Source organism: Bufo bufo, chromosome 2, assembly GCF_905171765.1.
Source record: "Bufo bufo chromosome 2, aBufBuf1.1, whole genome shotgun sequence".
NCBI lineage: Eukaryota > Metazoa > Chordata > Amphibia > Anura > Bufonidae > Bufo > Bufo bufo.
The window spans coordinates 654,315,862-654,333,879 of NC_053390.1; the positions used below are offsets into that span (position 1 = coordinate 654,315,862).

The window sequence follows — 18,018 nt, forward strand, 5'->3', positions numbered from 1 at the left end:
GACTTTGTAAGAAAAAAAAAAAATAATTCCGCTAACTTGGGCCAAAAAAATGTCTGAATGGAGCCTTACAGAGGGTGATCAATGACAGGGGGGTGATCAATGACAGGGGGGTGATCAGAGAGTCTATATGGGGTGATCACCCCCCTGTCATTGATCACCCCCCTGTAAGGCTCCATTCAGATGTCCGTATGTGTTTTGCGGATCCGATCCATGTATCCGTGGATCCGTAAAAATCATACGGACATCTGAATGCAGCATGACAGGGGGGGGGTGATCAATGACAGGGGGGGTGATCAATGACAGGGGGGTGATCAGGGAGTCTGAATGGGGTGATCACCCCCCCTGGAAGGCTCCAGGGAGACGCCTGTATGTGTTTTGCGGATCCGATCCATCTATCAGTGGATCCGTAAAAATCATGCGGACATCTGAATGGAGCTTTACAGGGGGTTGATCAATGACAGGGGTGTAATCAATGACAGGGGGGTGATCAGGGAGTCTATATGGGGTGATAACCACAGTCATTGATCACGCCCCTGTAAGGCTTCATTCAGACAGCCGTATGCGTTTTGCGGATCCGATCCATCTATCAGTGGATCCGTAAAAATCATGCGGACATCTGAATGGAGCTTTACAGGGGGTTGATCAATGACAGGGGTGTAATCAATGACAGGGGGGTGATCAGGGAGTCTATATGGGGTGATCACCACAGTCATTGATCACGCCCCTGTAAGGCTTCATTCAGACGTCCGTATGCGTTTTGCGGATCCGATCCATCTATCAGTGGATCCGTAAAAATCATGCGGACATCTGAATGGAGCTTTACAGGGGGTTGATCAATGACAGGGGTGTAATCAATGACAGGGGGGTGATCAGGGAGTCTATATGGGGTGATCACCACAGTCATTGATCACGCCCCTGTAAGGCTTCATTCAGACGTCCGTATGCGTTTTGCGGATCCGATCCATCTATCAGTGGATCCGTAAAAATCATGCGGACATCTGAATGGAGCTTTACAGGGGGTTGATCAATGACAGGGGTGTAATCAATGACAGGGGGGTGATCAGGGAGTCTATATGGGGTGATCACCACAGTCATTGATCACGCCCCTGTAAGGCTTCATTCAGACGTCCGTATGCGTTTTGCGGATCCGATCCATGTATCAGTGGATCCGTAAAAATCATGCGGACATCTGAATGGAGCTTTACAGGGGGTTGATCAATGACAGGGGGGTAATCAATGACAGGGGGGTGATCAGGGAGTCTATATGGGGTGATCAGGGGTGATCAGGGGCTAATAAGGGGTTAATAAGTGACGGGGGGGGGTGTAGTGTAGTGTAGTGGTGCTTGGTGGTACTTTACTGAGCTACCTGTGTCCTCTGGTGGTCGATCCAAACAAAGGGGACCACCAGAGGACCAGGTAGCAGGTATATTAGACGCTGTTATTAAAACAGTGTCTAATATACCTGTTAGGGGTTAAAAAAAACACATCTCCAGCCTGCCAGCGAACGATCGCCGCTGGCAGGCTGGAGATCAACTCTCTTACCTTCCGTTCCTGTGAGCGCGCGCGCCTGTGTGCGCGCGTTCACAGGAAGTCTCGGCTCGCGCGAGATGACGCATATATGCGTGACTCTGCGCAGGGCTGCCACCTCCGGAACGCGAATCTGCGTTAGGCGGTCCGGAGGTGGTTAAAGATAGATATATTGGATTGAGAAACGCTCTTTGTTGCAGCAATAGTTTTCCCTGTCTCATATGCTGTTGCTGTAACCCAGGGATCGCTTCTCGGCCTTTTGGCTAAGATCAAGTGTAGTATCGAGAGGTGCTGCCTTGGTCTTGGCCGGAGGGTGCTCAGGTACCCTCTCTCTCGGCCTGGGGGGATCGTCCGGGTTTATAGCCCGGACTTCACCCCCCTGCTGCTATTGGGAGAGAGGATTAGTCCTGGAGCAACGAGTTGCGATCCCCCGGTGAGAGGTCAGTCCATTTGGAGGAAGCCTTTTGCCAATTGTTGCGATGCAGTGCGCATTTAAATTTTCAGCCGGGGCGGCCCGGCTGAAGAACTCGATCAAAATCGAGGTTCCGAGCCAAAATGTTGGCTATAACGATCCCGCTGCATTTTATCAATCCGTTCTGCGTGACGTATTGGGGGTAAGTCGTGGGAATGTATATTGTCTACAGGAACATGGGCCATCCGTGTATACTCTCACGCTCCTGACCAAGGTCGCCTGCCAGAAATTCTACGAAGGTTACAAGAGCCAGAAGGACAACCCGATACTGGATGGGGTGGTTTTTACCGGTCTCTACGATGGCATTGATGTGGGGTTGGTGGTGCACATGTTTAACCCCTTTGTAAGCGACCTAGACATAGAGCTGTTTTTGTACAAGTATTGTACAAAGGTCACCCGATCCCACTATGTCACAGGCCGAAGTGGGTTCTGGAATGGAAAGCGGAAATTCTTTGTGCAATTTAAACCAGACCCAGATGGCACTGAAGGTCTTATGCACCCCCCATCTACAGTTGTCCTTGGGAAAGATCGTGGCTACTTGTTTTTTGATGGCATGCCTATGCGGTGTAGGCGGTGTGGCGACCTTGGTCATATGCAGAAGGATTGTAAGAACGAACCAATGACACAGTGTAACAACTGTGGCAAGTGGGGTCACAGAACCATTGACTGCAGAGAGTCAAAAAACTGCAGTATATGCGGGACAAGTGACCACTTGTTCAGTAAATGTCCGCAGAGACAAAAAAAGGATGGAGGTGCCCGGGAACCTGCGGCCACTTCCGCAGGAGGGTCCACTCCTGCTGGTGAGACCAGACCGGGACCTCCGAAGGCGAGCTATGCGGATGCGGTGGTAGGGTCTGGACGTCCAGTCCAGGGCACCTGTGATGCAAGACCAATAGATACCACAGCCCAGGCGGTGTCGGTGATCACTCCCACTTCTGCAGGAAACCAGGAAGCTCCTGGTGGGGAAGTGAGGAGAATGCAGGAGGAGGAGATGGTCCAAAAAAAGAAGAAAAAGAAGAAGCAAAAACCTGATGAGATGGCCGATCCAGCGAATGAGAGGTCGAGTTCCCGGGAATCCGAAGAAGTTCCTGTTCCAGATGCTGAGGCACCGGTTCAAGAGGGGTCCGTGTCGGTGGAGGAGCCTGCCAGCTTTTCTACGGTCTCGATTATCCCCGGAAGTGAGGCCCCTGGTGCCCTAAGTGTCCCTCAGGAGGCGGGAGTCTCTTGGGGGCCCGGTGGGTCCCAGGGTGTCCCCATGGATGTCAGCACAAAGAGTAAAAAGAACAGAGAGGAGCTTCAGGAAGAGATTGTCCTATACAAGACAGCCCGGAGAGAGTCTCAGCTGGAGCTGGAACCTTCCTCTAGTCCGGAAGGGACAAATATGATTGAGGCGTTTTCATCAGGAGAGGAGGACCTGCAGGTCGCTTCACCGGACTTGTCTCTTCTTCCTCAGTTTGATTCAGACTCGAGTGATGGTATTTTAAAAATATTAAAATGAAGCCTGAAATCCGCATAAAGAGCTCTGTCAGGAGAGCTGCTTTGTTTGCTTGGCTTGTCACATTAAACTTTGATATTTTCTTCCTACAGGAATGTGGGATTGATCATGGACTATCGTATGAAAAGTTAAAAAAGGACTGGACTGCAGGACCCTCTTATTGGTCAGGGTCTAATGATAATAAGTCGGCTGGTATTGGGATTTTATTAAAAAATAAGTCTGTGGATGTTTTAGCTGTTACAGAAATAGAGCCTGGAAGAGCTCTTTTAATCCATGCCGAGTTAAGTGGTCTTAAATATCGATTTTTAAATGTTTATGCATCTCCAGAAAAAAAATGAGAGAAATAATTTGTTTATTAAATTGCCTTTATTTTTTACAGGAGCAGCACCATTAATTTTAGGGGGTGATTTTAATTGTGTCATGTTAGGAGAAGGAAGGGGAGGAGGAAATGTGCTGCGAAGGTCTGATAAAACATCCTGTCAATTGAAAAATTTTATGATTGATTTTAACTTATGTGATGTTTTGAGAAAAGCTAACCCAAGTGATCCAGGTTATACTAGGACAGATGGTTCTATCTCCTCTAGAATAGATTTCTTGTTAATTGCTAATGATTTTAAAATTGCTTCTACTAAGTTGATGTGTAACATCTTTTCGGACCATGCACTCCTTTCTGCTGTACTGGAAGGACCTGGGGAGGAGAGGGTAGGAAGGAGTGCATGGAAGCTGAATGTCTCTCTGCTAGAGGATGAATTCGTGAAAAAGAAATTTGTGTCTTATTTTAAAATTCTGTTTGCACATAAGGATCCTGGTGTACCCATGTTAGATTGGTGGGAAGCTACCAAACAAAAAATAAAAGATTTTTTTATAAAAATCGGTAAAAGAAAGGCCAGAGATAAAAGAGAAAATTTTAAAAGACTAAATACCAGACTTACCAGACTTTTATTAGATTAAAAACTGCAGGGGTAAAAGAAGTAGAAGGAGAGATTATAAAATTAAAAGAAGAAATTAACTTATTTTTACAGCAAAAAGGCAAAGAGATTATTTTTAATTCCCGAGTGAAGCACTTAGAGGTAGGAGAAAAGTGTACTCGCTATTTTTTTTAAAAATCTAATGAGAAAAAAACACTGATAAAAGAATTGGAGGGCCAACAATCAATGATAGGGATTTTAGGGGAAGCCACTAAATTTTACACTAACTTATTTAGTCTTAAATCTATTGATCGTTTAGTTTTAGAAGAAAATTTAAAAATCTTAAACCAATTTTTAAGTAAGGAAGACCAAGCCTTTTTAAATAGAGATCTTAATCATCAAGAGATTTTAGAGGCCGTCAAAAGTTTTACATCCGGGAAAACACCAGGATCGGATGGAATTCCTATAGAATTTTACTTATGCTTTTGGGAAGATTTTAAAACTATCTTTTTACAGATTTTTAGTGAGGCTTTTAACTGTGTAGAACTCCCCTTAACGTGGAGAAAAGGTATTATTACTTTAATTTTTAAAAAGAAAGGTGATAAGTCAAAATTAGAAAATTGGAGGCCCATTACATTATTAAATACGGATTACAAAATATTGGCGAAAATATTGGCGAGACGTATGAAAGAAGTAATAAAATCTATTATTCACCCGGATCAGGTTTGTGGGGTACCGGGAAGAACAATAAATGAACACCTAAACCTGATTCGGGACTTAATCTGGTATCAGAAAGAATGTAAACAGCCCTTAGCAATAGTAGCTTTAGATTTTATGAAAGCCTTTGACAGAGTTTCACATACCTATCTTTTTAAAGTTTTAGAGAAAATGGGTTTTCCACAGTCTTTTATCCAAAAAGTTGCGCTTTTATATAAAGGTTCTTTATCTCAGGTTTTAGTCAATGGATTTTTAACTAATGATGTTGAACTTTTATCCGGTGTGAAACAGGGTTGTCCTATGTCCCCCCTTTTATTTATATGTGCAATAAAGCCATTGCTATGTACTCTGAGACAGGATAAGGTGATCCGTGGAATACCTGTGCCGGGGGGCAATGGAGGTCGGGTCAAAGCACTTGGCTACATGGATGACGTGTCAGCATATTGTACTAGTACTGCTTCCATTAACAGAGCGATTCTTAATACAGAAATTTTTTGTGCTGCCTCTGGTTTTAAGTTAAATTTGAATAAGTGTGACTGTTTGATAATTGGACAATGGGAACCAGAACCTCCGCGTATTCAGGTACAAAGGAAAGAGATTAAAATTCTTGGCATACGTTTTGACTCACTAAATAACGGTATAAAGAGCTGGGAAGAGGTGTTGGGCAAAATAAACAGTAAAATTTCCTTTTGGCAAACTAGAAAATTAACAATGGAAGGTAAGATATTAATTATAAAAATGATAGTGCTTCCCATAATACTGTATGTTTCTATGGTATTTCCCCCAAACAACGTATATCTAAAAAAACTTATGAAGCCAATATTTCATTTTCTTTGGAACTCAAAAATGGAAAAATTGAGACGAGAAATTGTGTGTAAAAACAAAATGAAGGGGGGGAAAGGATTGCCAGATCTAAAATTGTTTTTATATATAAAATTTTTTACCTTCTGTTTTAAGTGTCTTAAAAAAGAGAGTCCCTTTTCATGTTTTTTAAGTTATGCGGTTGGTCATGTTTTTAGAAAATACAGTCTCCTGAAACTACCAGTAAACAAGCCAGCTTTGTTGATCTGCCCAAAACATTATGCCATTTTAGAAAAAACTATCACTGAATACAAGCTGAATAAAGTAGAACACCATATATTATTAGATCAAAGGAAAATAATTGAAAGAAATAAGAGAGAAGAGGGGGTGGTGGACGTCTCAAACTTTTCAGAAGAGAAAAGCAAGGAAATATGGAGAAACGCTGCAAACCCTGCACTGAGTAACTCACAAAAAGATTTAGCGTGGTTGAGCATCCATCAGTGTTTACCCACAAGAGCCTTTCAACACCACAGAGGTTTAGTATCAAGTGCGAGATGCCCTAGAAGTAGGTGTGCAGGTGAAGAAACAGTTTTACACTTGTTTTGGTATTGCCAATTTGCACAAGATCTCTGGCGCACAGTGGACCCTCTTTTAAAATGGATAAGTGGTATACAAACTATAGATAGTAATGTGATTTTATATGGTTTATTTAAGTGTTCTACTTTTAATCAAGCGCGTATTTTATGGTTGTCAATAAATTGTTTTAAGGAAGCCATTTGGAAAGCAAGAAATATTTTATTGTTTAAAAGAGAACTAATTCCTTTAAGAGAGTGCATAGGAATAGCACTAAGTGAAATGTATATTTATTGTAGGAGAGATTGTAAATGCATGGGGATAACAGAGGCAAAAAAACTATGGCATATGCAAATGTGGAATATATTTTTATGCTAATATTTACAAACAATTGTCGTTTTTATTGTTACTGTTATTATTGATCTTAAATAAGCTGTGTAATGTTCTTTGATTTTATAAATAAAGCTTGTTTGAAATCTTATCGAGAGGTGCTGCCTTGGTCTTGGCCGGAGGTGCCCCGGGTACCCGGACCCTCGGTCTTTGGCGGAAGCCGTAGTTTATAGCTGCGGTGGAAGCCAGTGCTGCTATTGGGGGAACGGCTTAGTCCCGGGGCAACGAGGAGCGATCACTTACCTGCCTGCTTTTAGTGGGTGAGGGGTTTAGAAGTCCGGAAGGATGGCTGAAATGGAAGTTCAGATGGATTCGGAGTCTGGAGAAGAGGAGGTGCCGTTCTACGCCCGGATAAGCGAAGGAATTCGTTTGGTATTTCTGGACACTGCAAAAAAAGCAGAAGGTATTGTTTTCTTGCTGGAGAAAAATTTTATTCGGTCTGCTGGCTGTTAAGAAGGACTGGATACTTTCGGTTTTGGAATTTCCAAGTCGCGGAATATACGACGTTGTTTTCATCTCAAGTGATGTATATGGGCATGTCTTAAGGCTTGTGGAGCATGTTAAGCAGGATCCTGTTCTTGAGGGAGTGAGAATAATTCCCCACTTTCCTAGGAAGGAGAGACTGGTGACTGTACGTATGTATAACCCGCATGTACCGGAGTCTGAAATTGTTAACTTTCTTGGAAAACTATGTGAGAAAGTGATCCCAAAAGGGAAAGTCTTGAATCAATACGGCTTATGGACATCCAAATGGAGATTCTTGGTCACCTTTTTTAAAGATGAAGAGGGGAATTTGGTTATCCACCTAGTCGGTTTCGAGTGTGTAAATCGAATGCTGACCTGTTTTTTTCTGGGATGCCAGATTTTTGTCGCCAATGTAAAAAATATGGCCATGTTAAAGAGGTATGCACGTATACATGGTGTACAATTTGTAAGTTGGAAGAACATAATACGGGTGAATGTGCAAAAAGGAAAAGTGGTGATTCGAGTGGTGGAATAGAGCATGAACAAGCTTCTGTTTCAGGGAGTGAATTGCTAGCTTCAAGCCAGGAAAGTTTATGTTCAAGTCAAGAAAGTAGGTCAGAAAAAGTAACTAATGTTGTTCCGGATGGGAAAAGGAAAGAAAAAATGTCTGAAGATAAGAGGCAAGGTGAACCCAGTATAAAAAGGTGTGTGAAGGAACCTAAGGTTGAAGAAAGTTTAGTAGAAGAGAAGAAGGAAATTAGTGGGAAGATAAGATATCTACAGGTGATGAATAAAAGAATAGAGGAATTGGAAGCAACTGGAGTACGTTTGGCTGCAATATTTTATTCAGTCAAAAATCTCGTGACTGCCGACAAGGAATATTTCACTAAAAAATATCAAGTACCGGCATGTGAAGTTAGTTTATTTCCTAAAGAAATAACGAGAGAATATCGTTGGGATTATGATCAGTTAAAAAGACTTACTTATTTCGCTTACACTAATGGTTTTCGTTGCTAAGTTTTTTTAGTTTTTTTTATATATATGTTTGTATTGTCTGAAATATGTTTTGAATATAGATTTTAAAGATAAAATAAAGAATGCCACGATGATGAGGTTGGGAACGAGAGTATACTTTTTAAGTATATTAAGAGCTTATAGATACTGACCACTGAGTGGTTTAAAAAAAAAAGATACACTGGGTCTTGGTCAGAAGGTGCCTGGGGTACCCGGCCGCTCGGTCTTTGGAGCGGGCCCTGGTTCATAGCCAGGGTCTTAACCTCTGCTACTATTGGGCGGTCGGCTTAGTCCCCAGGCAACGAGAGGCGATCACCATACCTACCTACTGCTTCGGTGGTGGGTGAAGGACTGCTGAGTTCCTGTGACGTTGGCGAGATGGCTGAGATGGACGTACAGAATCCTGATTGGAGAGACGTTCCTGACTATCAGAGGGTCAAGAATGGAATCCGGTTCATTTTCTTGGATACAGAGAAAAAAGAAAAAGGTCTTGCTTTTCTTGTGGAAGAGATCCTGTTTCGATTGGTGGAGATCCGGAAAGAGTTTGTCCTGTCGTTGCTGGAATTTCCAAGGCGTGGGCTGTACGACGTGGTGTTTATCACTGAGGAGGTCTGCGCAGTGGTTTTAAAGCGACTGGAACAAGCTGGACTTAACCCTATATTGAATGGAGTGAAAGTGTTGGCGCATTATCCAAGAAGAGAGAGGCTGGTGACAGTTCGTATGTTCAGTCCTTATGTGCCGGAGGAGGACATTTGCACCTTTTTGATGAGGTACTGTGAAAAAGTGGCTTCATGTGGGAAGGTGTACAATAAGTTTGGCTTCTGGACTACTAAATGGAAGTTTCTTGTTGTGTTTTTGGAAGATTCTGGGGGGGATATTATTCTCCCACCAGGACGATTCAAGATTGGTTCCATAAATGGGGAATTATTTTTTAATGGTATGATGGACTTTTGTAGAAACTGTAAAAAATATGGACATTTGAAAGAAGAATGTAAAGAGGAGTGGTGTTCTAAGTGTGAGACAATAGGACATCTAGAAGAGAATTGTGGAAATGTCAGAAAATGTAATTTATGTGGTGGTATTGATCATGTTTATGTTGCCTGTCCCCAAAAGAAAAAAGAGGAAGGAGAGAAAGAAGTGAGTAAAAAGAGTAAAAAGAGGAAAGATACTGAGGAAAGTGAAAAAGAAACAAAAATAGTACAGGATGTAGTAATAAAAAGAGCAGTTAAAGAGACTAAAAAAGAAGAAAAATTAGCTAGAGAGGAGGAGGAAGATGCTAAAAAAAGAACATGTTAAGAAAATGGTAAAGGAGATGGAGGATTTGAGGAGATTAGGAGTAAATTTGAATGCTTTCTTTAAAGCTGTTAGGAGGAACCTAGAAGGAAGGAAAGAGTGGTTCTTTAATCATTGCAAAGTACATGCTTTTGATAGAGAAGAAATCCCTGCGGTGGTGGGGAAAGATACAGAATTAGAGAAAAGTGTATTAAGAAAAATTGCATATTATGCTTGGAAAAGTGGTCTAAATCCAGACTAGTTATTTTTTACTGAATATAAGTAAATTTATTTCTAGTAATGTGCTGATAAAATTTATGTTTGATATTATAAACCCTGATTAAGTTTGGAATTTGTTAAGTGTATTGGATATAAGTTATTTGTGTTTGATTATTTGGTTGTTTATCTAATTTTTGTTATGTGATGATAATAACATCTTGTTTATTATGTGTTTCAATTTATATATTTATTTATTATTATTTTACAAAAATTGGTTTCGCCTTTTTGTATTTGTTTTTTCATTAATAAAATTATGTTGGAACCCTCTCTCGCTTTCACTCTCACTCAAAACGTACTTGTTATTTCTAATGTAGGCAACAATCCATTATTTTTTGTTTCTAGAATGATGATATAAACATATTAATATCTTCTGCCATAGGCTTATGGAAGCTAATTTGCATATCTTTCCCAGAAGTCCATAGTAGCATTGTGTAGCTTGTCATGCACAAGCATGTATTTCGCAGAATTGGGGCTCCTCTTGGTGCATCAGGAGCTCTCCTTAATGTAAAAGGGTACTCGTTTAAAGATAGATAGATTGGATTGAGATGGACTCTTTGTTGTAGCAATAGTTATCTCTGTCTCATGTTCTCTCGTTCTAGCTTTCACTCTCGGTCAAAACATACTTGTTATTAGGAATGTAGGCAACAATCCATTTTTTTGGGTTTCTAGAATGATGATATGCAAAATAACATCTTCTGCCATAGGCTTATGGAAGCTAATTTGCATATCTTTCCCAGAAGTCCATAGTAGCATTGTGTAGCTTGCCATGCACAAGCATGTATTTTGCAGAATTGGTGCTCCTCTTGGTGCATCAGGAGCTCTCCTTAATGTAAAAGGGTACCCGTTTAAAGATAGATAGATTGGATTGAGAAGGATTCTTTGTTGTAGCAATAGTTTTCTCGGTCTCATATGCTTTCGTGCAAAACGTACTTGTTATTGCTAATGTAGGCAACAAGCTATTATTTTGGGTTTCTAGAATGATGATATGCAAATTAACATCTTCTGCCATAGGCTTATGGAAGCTAATTTGCATATCTTTCCCAGAAGTCCATAGTAGCATTGTGTAGCTTGCCATGCACAAGCATGTATTTCGCAGAATTTGGGCTCCTCTTGGTGCATCAGGAGCTCTCCTTAATGCAAAAGAGTACCCGGTTAATGATAGATAGACTGGATTGAGATGGACTCTTTGTTGTAGCAATAGTTATTTCTGTCTCATATGCCCTTGCTATAGCTTTCACTCTCACTCAAAACATACTTGTTATTAGGAATGTAGGCAACAATCCATTATTTTTGGTTTCTAGAATGATGATATGCAAATTAACATCTTCTGCCATAGGCTTATGGAAGCTAATTTGCATATCTTTCCCAGAAGTCCATAGTAGCATTGTGTAGCTTGCCATGCACAAGCATGTATTTCAAAGAATTGGGGCTCCTCTTGGTGCATCAGGAGCTCTCCTTATTGTAAAAGGGTACCCGTTTAAAGATAGATAGATTGGATTGAGCTGGTCTTTTTGTTGTAGCAATAGTTATTTCTGTCTCATATTTTCTCGCTCTAGCTTTCACTCTCGCTCAAAACATACTTGTTATTAGGAATGTAGGCAACAATCCATTATTTTTGGTTTCTAGAATGATGATATGCAAATTAACATCTTCTGCCATAGGCTTATGGAAGCTAATTTGCATATCTTTCCCAGAAGTCCATAGTAGCATTGTGTAGCTTGCCATGCACAAGCATGTATTTCGCAGAATTGGGGCTCCTCTTGGTGCATCAGGAGCTCTCCTTAATGTAAAAGGGTACCCGTTTAAAGATAGATTGGATTGAGATGCACTCTTTGTTGTAGCAATAGTTATTTCTGTCTCATATTCTCTCGCTCTAGCTTTCACTCTCGCTTAAAACATACTTGTTTTTAGGAATGTAGGCAACAATCCATTATTTTTGGTTTCTAGAATGATGATATGCAAATTAACATCTTCTGCCATAGGCTTCTGGAAGCTAATTTGCATATCTTTCCCAGAAGTCCATAGTAGCATTGTGTAGCTTGCCATGCACACACATGTATTTCGCAGAATTTGGGCTTCTCTTGGTGCATCAGGAGCTCTCCTTAATGCGAAAGAGTACCCGGTTAAAGATAGATAGATTTGATTGAGATGGACTCTTTGTTGTAGCAATAGTTATTTCTGTCTCATATTGTCTCGCTCTCGCTCTAGCTTTCACTCTCGCTTAAAACATACTTGTTTTTAGGAATGTAGGCAACAATCTATTATTTTTGGTTTCTAGAATGATGATATGCAAATTAACATCTTCTGCCATAGGCTTATGGGAGCTAATTTGCATATCTTTCCCAGAAGTCCATAGTAGCATTGTGTAGCTTGCCATGCACAAGCATGTATTTCTCAGAATTGGGGCTCCTCTTGGTGCATCAGGAGCTCTCCTTAATGTAAAAGGGTACCCGTTTAAAGATAGATAGATTGGCTTGAGATGGACTCTTTGTTGTAGCAATAGTTATTTCTGTCTCATATTCTCTCGCTCTAGCTTTTACTCTCGCTCAAAACATACTTGTTTTTAGGAATGTAGGCAACAATCCATTATTTTTGGTTTCTAGAATGATGATATGCAAATTAACATCTTCTGCCATAGGCTTATGGAAGCTAATTTGCATATTTTTCCCAGAAGTCCATAGTAACATTGTGTAGCTTGCCATGCACACACATGTATTTCGCAGAATTTGGGCTCCTCTTGGTGCATCAGGAGCTCTCCTTAATGCGAAAGAGTACCCTGTTAAAGATAGATAGATTGGATTGAGATGGACTCTTTGTTGTAGCAATAGTTATTTCTAGAGGTGGGACGAATCCAAATTTTTTTGAATCCAAATCCGAATCCGAAAAGGTTCTCGAATATCTCGAATCCTACGAATCCTGTACATAATTGTGTGAACGCACGGTGTAAGAAACAAAGTCAGACCGCGTCAGTTTGTCTGAACCTCCACCTCCCAGTCACGGTCGCACCCTATATGACCGCGATGACCCCTGCTCCTATCACTACAAAACATACAGGGTAATACAGCCACATACCTCTTACATCCAGTGACGTCTCTTGTAGATGTTCTCTTTCCTCATCTTCTCCTTTCAGACCTACAGACCAGACACCAGTTTTCAGCCATTTTTCGTCTCTGCAGCGTGACAAAAAAAAAAAATCTTAGTTTACTACTTTTCCATCATCCTCCCATCCTCTGGACAAATCATCCTAACACCCCCAATACTGTGCCACTGTGCTCCCCAATACTATACTGCAGAAACTTCCCCTTTTAATACTAGTACCACACAGAGCCCCCCATATAAAATACCCCTTTTTTGTGGCCTCAGTAGATGCCCCCACAGTGCCACCCAATAATGTGCCAGTAAGTGTCCCCATAGATGCCCCCCTAATCATGTGCCAGTATCAAGTGCGGAGTGCCTCTCTCCTCCCCCCATGTGCCGGTATCATAGTGCCATCTCCCCCTCAATGTGCCCATATCATAGTGCCACCTCCCCCCATAATGTGCCCGTATCATAGTGCCATCTCCCCCCATAATGTGCCCGTATCATAGTGCCATCTCCCCCCATAATGTGCCTGTATCATAGTGCCATCTCCCCCCATAATGTGCCCATATCATAGTGCCACCTCCCCCCATAATGTGCCCGTATCATAGTGCCACCTCCCCCCATAATGTGCCCATATCATAGTGCCACCTCCCCCCATAATGTGCCCGTATCATAGTGCCACCTCCCCCATAATGTGCCCGTATCATTGTGCCACCTCCCCTATAATGTGCCCGTATCATAGTGCCATCTCCCCCCATAATGTGCCCGTATCATAGTGCCATCTCCCCCCATAATGTGCCCGTATCATAGTGCCTCCCCCCAATGTGCCAGTAGTATCATAGTGCCTCTCACCTCTCCCCCTGGCATTCACAGACCCCCCACCCCATAACGGTGCCATCCACAGACCCCCCCACCCCATAACAGTGCCATCCACAGACCCCCCACCCCATAACAGTGCCATCCACAGACCCCCCCACCCCATAACAGTGCCATCCACAGACCCCCCCACCCCATAAAAGTGCCATCCACAGACCCCCCCCACCCCATAACAGTGCTATCCACAGACCCCCCATCCTATAACAGTGCCATCCACACCCCATAACAGTGCCATCCACACCCCATAACAGTGCCATCCACAGACCCCCCCACCCCATAACAGTGCCATCCACAGACCCCCCCACCCCATAACAGTGCCATCCACAGACCCCCCCACCCCATAACAGTGCCATCCACAGACCCCCCCACCCCATAACAGTGCCATCCACAGACCCCCCCACCCCATAACAGTGCCATCCACAGACCCCCCATCCTATAACAGTGCCATCCACACCCCATAACAGTGCCATCCACACCCCATAACAGTGCCATCCACAGACCCCCCCACCCCATAACAGTGCCATCCACAGACCCCCCCCACCCCATAACACTGCCATCCACAGACCCCCCCACCCCATAACAGTGCCATCCACAGACCCCCCATCCTATAACAGTGCCATCCACAGACCCCCCCATCCTATAACAGTGCCATCCACAGACCCCCCCATCCTATAACAGTGCCATCCACAGACCCCCCATCCCATAACAGTGCCATCCACAGACCCCCCCACCCCATAACAGTGCCATCCACAGACCCCCCATCCTATAACAGTGCCATCCACACCCCATAACAGTGCCATCCACACCCCATAACAGTGCCATCCACAGACCCCCCCACCCCATAACAGTGCCATCCACAGACCCCCCCCACCCCATAACACTGCCATCCACAGACCCCCCCACCCCATAACAGTGCCATCCACAGACACCCCCATCCTATAACAGTGCCATCCACAGACCCCCCCATCCTATAACAGTGCCATCCACAGACCCCCCCATCCTATAACAGTGCCATCCACAGACCCCCCCATCCTATAACAGTGCCATCCACAGACCCCCCCACCCTATAACAGTGCCATCCACAGACCCACCACCCACCCCATAACAGTGCAATCCACAGACCCACCACCCACCCCTTAACAGTGTCATCCACAGACCCCCCCATTGCCGCTCCAGTAGTTATATAATGTGTAATTGTGATTAATAATCATGCTGCCCCCTCTGTGTGTAGTATTACATTCAATAAATCTTACTTACAGGGCTAGTACTGCTATCGTAACAGGCCGGCCAGGCAGACGAGCGGCAGCGTCACTGACTGACGTCACCTGCCTGAGCCGCCTGCTTTATGAATAAAGCGGCGCAAGCAGGTGACGTCAGTCAGTGACGCTGCCGCTCGTCTGCCCGGCCGGCCTGTTACGATAGCAGTACTAGCCCTGTAAGTAAGATTTATTGAATGTAATACTACACACAGAGGGGGCAGCATGATTATTAATCACAATTACACATTATATAACTACTGGAGCGGAGGGGCCGGAGCACAGTGAACGCACCGGCCCCCAGCTCCGCCTCCCAGTCCCTCCCACCAGATTCGTCGGATTCGTTTCAGGCAAATTACGTCTGGATTCGAGTCCACGAATCCCACGAATCCAGCAAGGTTCGAGGGATTCGTGGATTCGACGAATCCCCGTCCCATCTCTAGTTATTTCTGTCTCATATTCTCTCGCTCTAGCTTTCACTCTCGCTCAAAACATACTTGTTATTAGGAATGTAGGCAACAATCCATTATTTTTGGTTTCTAGAATGATGATATGCAAATTAACATCTTCTGCCATAGGCTTCTGGAAGCTAATTTGCATATCTTTCCCAGAAGTCCATAGTAGCATTGTGTAGCTTGCCATGCACAAGCATGTATTTCGCAGAATTGGGGCTCCTCTTGGTGCATCAGGAGCTCTCCTTAATGTAAAAGGGTACCCGTTTAAATATAGATAGATTCGATTGAGAAGGACTCTTTGTTGTAGCAATAGTTTTCTTGGTCTCATATGCTTTCGTGTAAAACGTACTTGTTATTGCTAATGTAGGCAACAAGCTATTATTTTTGGTTTCTAGAATGATGATTTGAAAATTAACATCTTCTGCCATAGGCTTATGGAAGCTAATTTGCATATCTTTCCCAGAAGTCCATAGTAGCATTGTGTAGCTTGCCATGCACAAGCATGTATTTTGCATAATTGGGGCTCCTCTTGGTGCATCAGGAGCTCTCCTTAATGTAAAAGGGTACCCGTTTAAAGATAGATAGATTGGATTGAGATGGACTCTTTGTTGAAGCAATAGTTATTTCTGTCTCACATTCTCTCGTTCTAGCTTTCACTCCCTCTCAAAACATACTTGTTATTGGGAATGTAGGCAACAATCCATTATTTTTGGTTTCTAGAATGATGATATGCAAATTAACATCTTCTGCCATAGGCTTATGGAAGCTAATTTTCATATCTTTCCCAGAAGTCCATAGTAGCATTGTGTAGCTTGCCATGCACAAGCATGTATTTCGCAGAATTGGGGCTCCTCTTGGTGCATCAGGAGCTCTCCTTAATGTAAAAGGGTACCCGTTTAAAGATAGATAGATTGGATTGAGAAGGATTTTTTGTTGTAGCAATCGTTTTTCTCGGTCTGATATGCTTTCGTGCAAAACGTACTTGTTATTACTAATGTAGGCAACAATCTATTATTTTTGGTTTCTAGAATGATGATATGCAAATTAACATCTTCTGCCATAGGCTTATGGAAGCTAATTTGCATATCTTTCCCAGAAGTCCATAGTAGCATTGTGTAGCTTGCCATGCACAAGCATGTATTTCGCAGAATTGGGGCTTCTCTTGGTGCATCAGGAGCTCTCCTTAATGTAAAAGGGTACCCGTTTAAAGATAGATAGATTGGATTGAGAAGGACTCTTTGTTGTAGCAATAGTTATTTCTGTCTCATATTCTCTTGCTCTAGCTTTCACTCTCGTTTAAAACATACTTGTTATTAGGAATGTAGGCAACAATCCATTATTTTTGGTTTCTACAATGATGATATGCAAATTAACATCTTCTGCCATAAGCTTATGGAAGCTAATTTGCATATCTTTCCAAGAAGTCTATAGTAGCATTGTGTAGCTTGCCATGCACAAGCATGTATTTCGCAGAATTGGGGCTCCTCTTGGTGCATCAGGAGCTCTCCTTAATGTAAAAGGGTATCCGTTTAAAGATAGATAGATTGGATTGAGATGCACTCTTTGTTGAAGCAATAGTTATTTCTGTCTCACATTCTCTCGTTCTAGCTTTCACGCTCTCTCAAAACATACTTGTTATTAGGAATGTAGGCAACAATCCATTATTTTTGGTTTCTAGAATGATGATATGCAAATTAACATCTTCTGCCATAGGCTTATGGAAGCTAATTTGCATATCTTTCCCAGAAGTTTCTGCAGATGAGCTTACCCTGTAAAACATTATATGAAAGGGCCTGCAGGTGAGCTGACCCTGTAAAACATTATATGCGAGGGCCTGCAGTTGAGCTGACCCTGTAAAAAATTATATGCAAGGGTATATAAGCGAGGGGATTATATGTGATGAATAAGCATGTTGATATGATGAAAGAGGAGGAGGAGGATGAGAAAAGGAAGATTTAACTATATACCCTTTTTTGTCATGGAAGGGGTGCATTGGAATACAGTGTATTGAGTATACTAAACAACACATTTAAAGTGCCTTTGTTCATCTGCTTTCCTCTGGTGCAGTCGAGAAGTCTGGGGCAATCCAGGCCTTGTTCATTTTTATAAGAGTCAACCTGTCAGCATTTTCAGTTGATAGGCGGATACGCTCATCTGTTATAATGTTACCAGAAGCACTAAATACATGCTCAGACAAAACGCTGGCGGTAGGGCAGGCCAGCACCTCCAAAGCATATAGCGCCAGTTCGTGCCATGTGTCCAGCTTGGACACCCAGTAGTTGTAAGGCACTGAGGGATCACTGAGGATGCTGATACGATCTGCTACGTACTCCTTCACCATCTTCCAAAACGTTTCCCTCCTTGTGACACTAGGCCGCGCATCAGGATGAGGGTGCTGGCGGGGTGTCATGAAACTGTCCCAGGCCTTGGAGAGTGT

The 18,018-nt window shown here is 42.8% G+C and overlaps 1 pseudogene; it reads left to right on the top strand.

Annotated features, from left to right (window-relative positions):
• The first annotated feature begins 1,770 nt into the window (after positions 1-1,770).
• On the top strand, positions 1,771-1,914 carry LOC120992973 (annotated as a pseudogene).
• Positions 1,915-18,018: the final 16,104 nt, after the last annotated feature.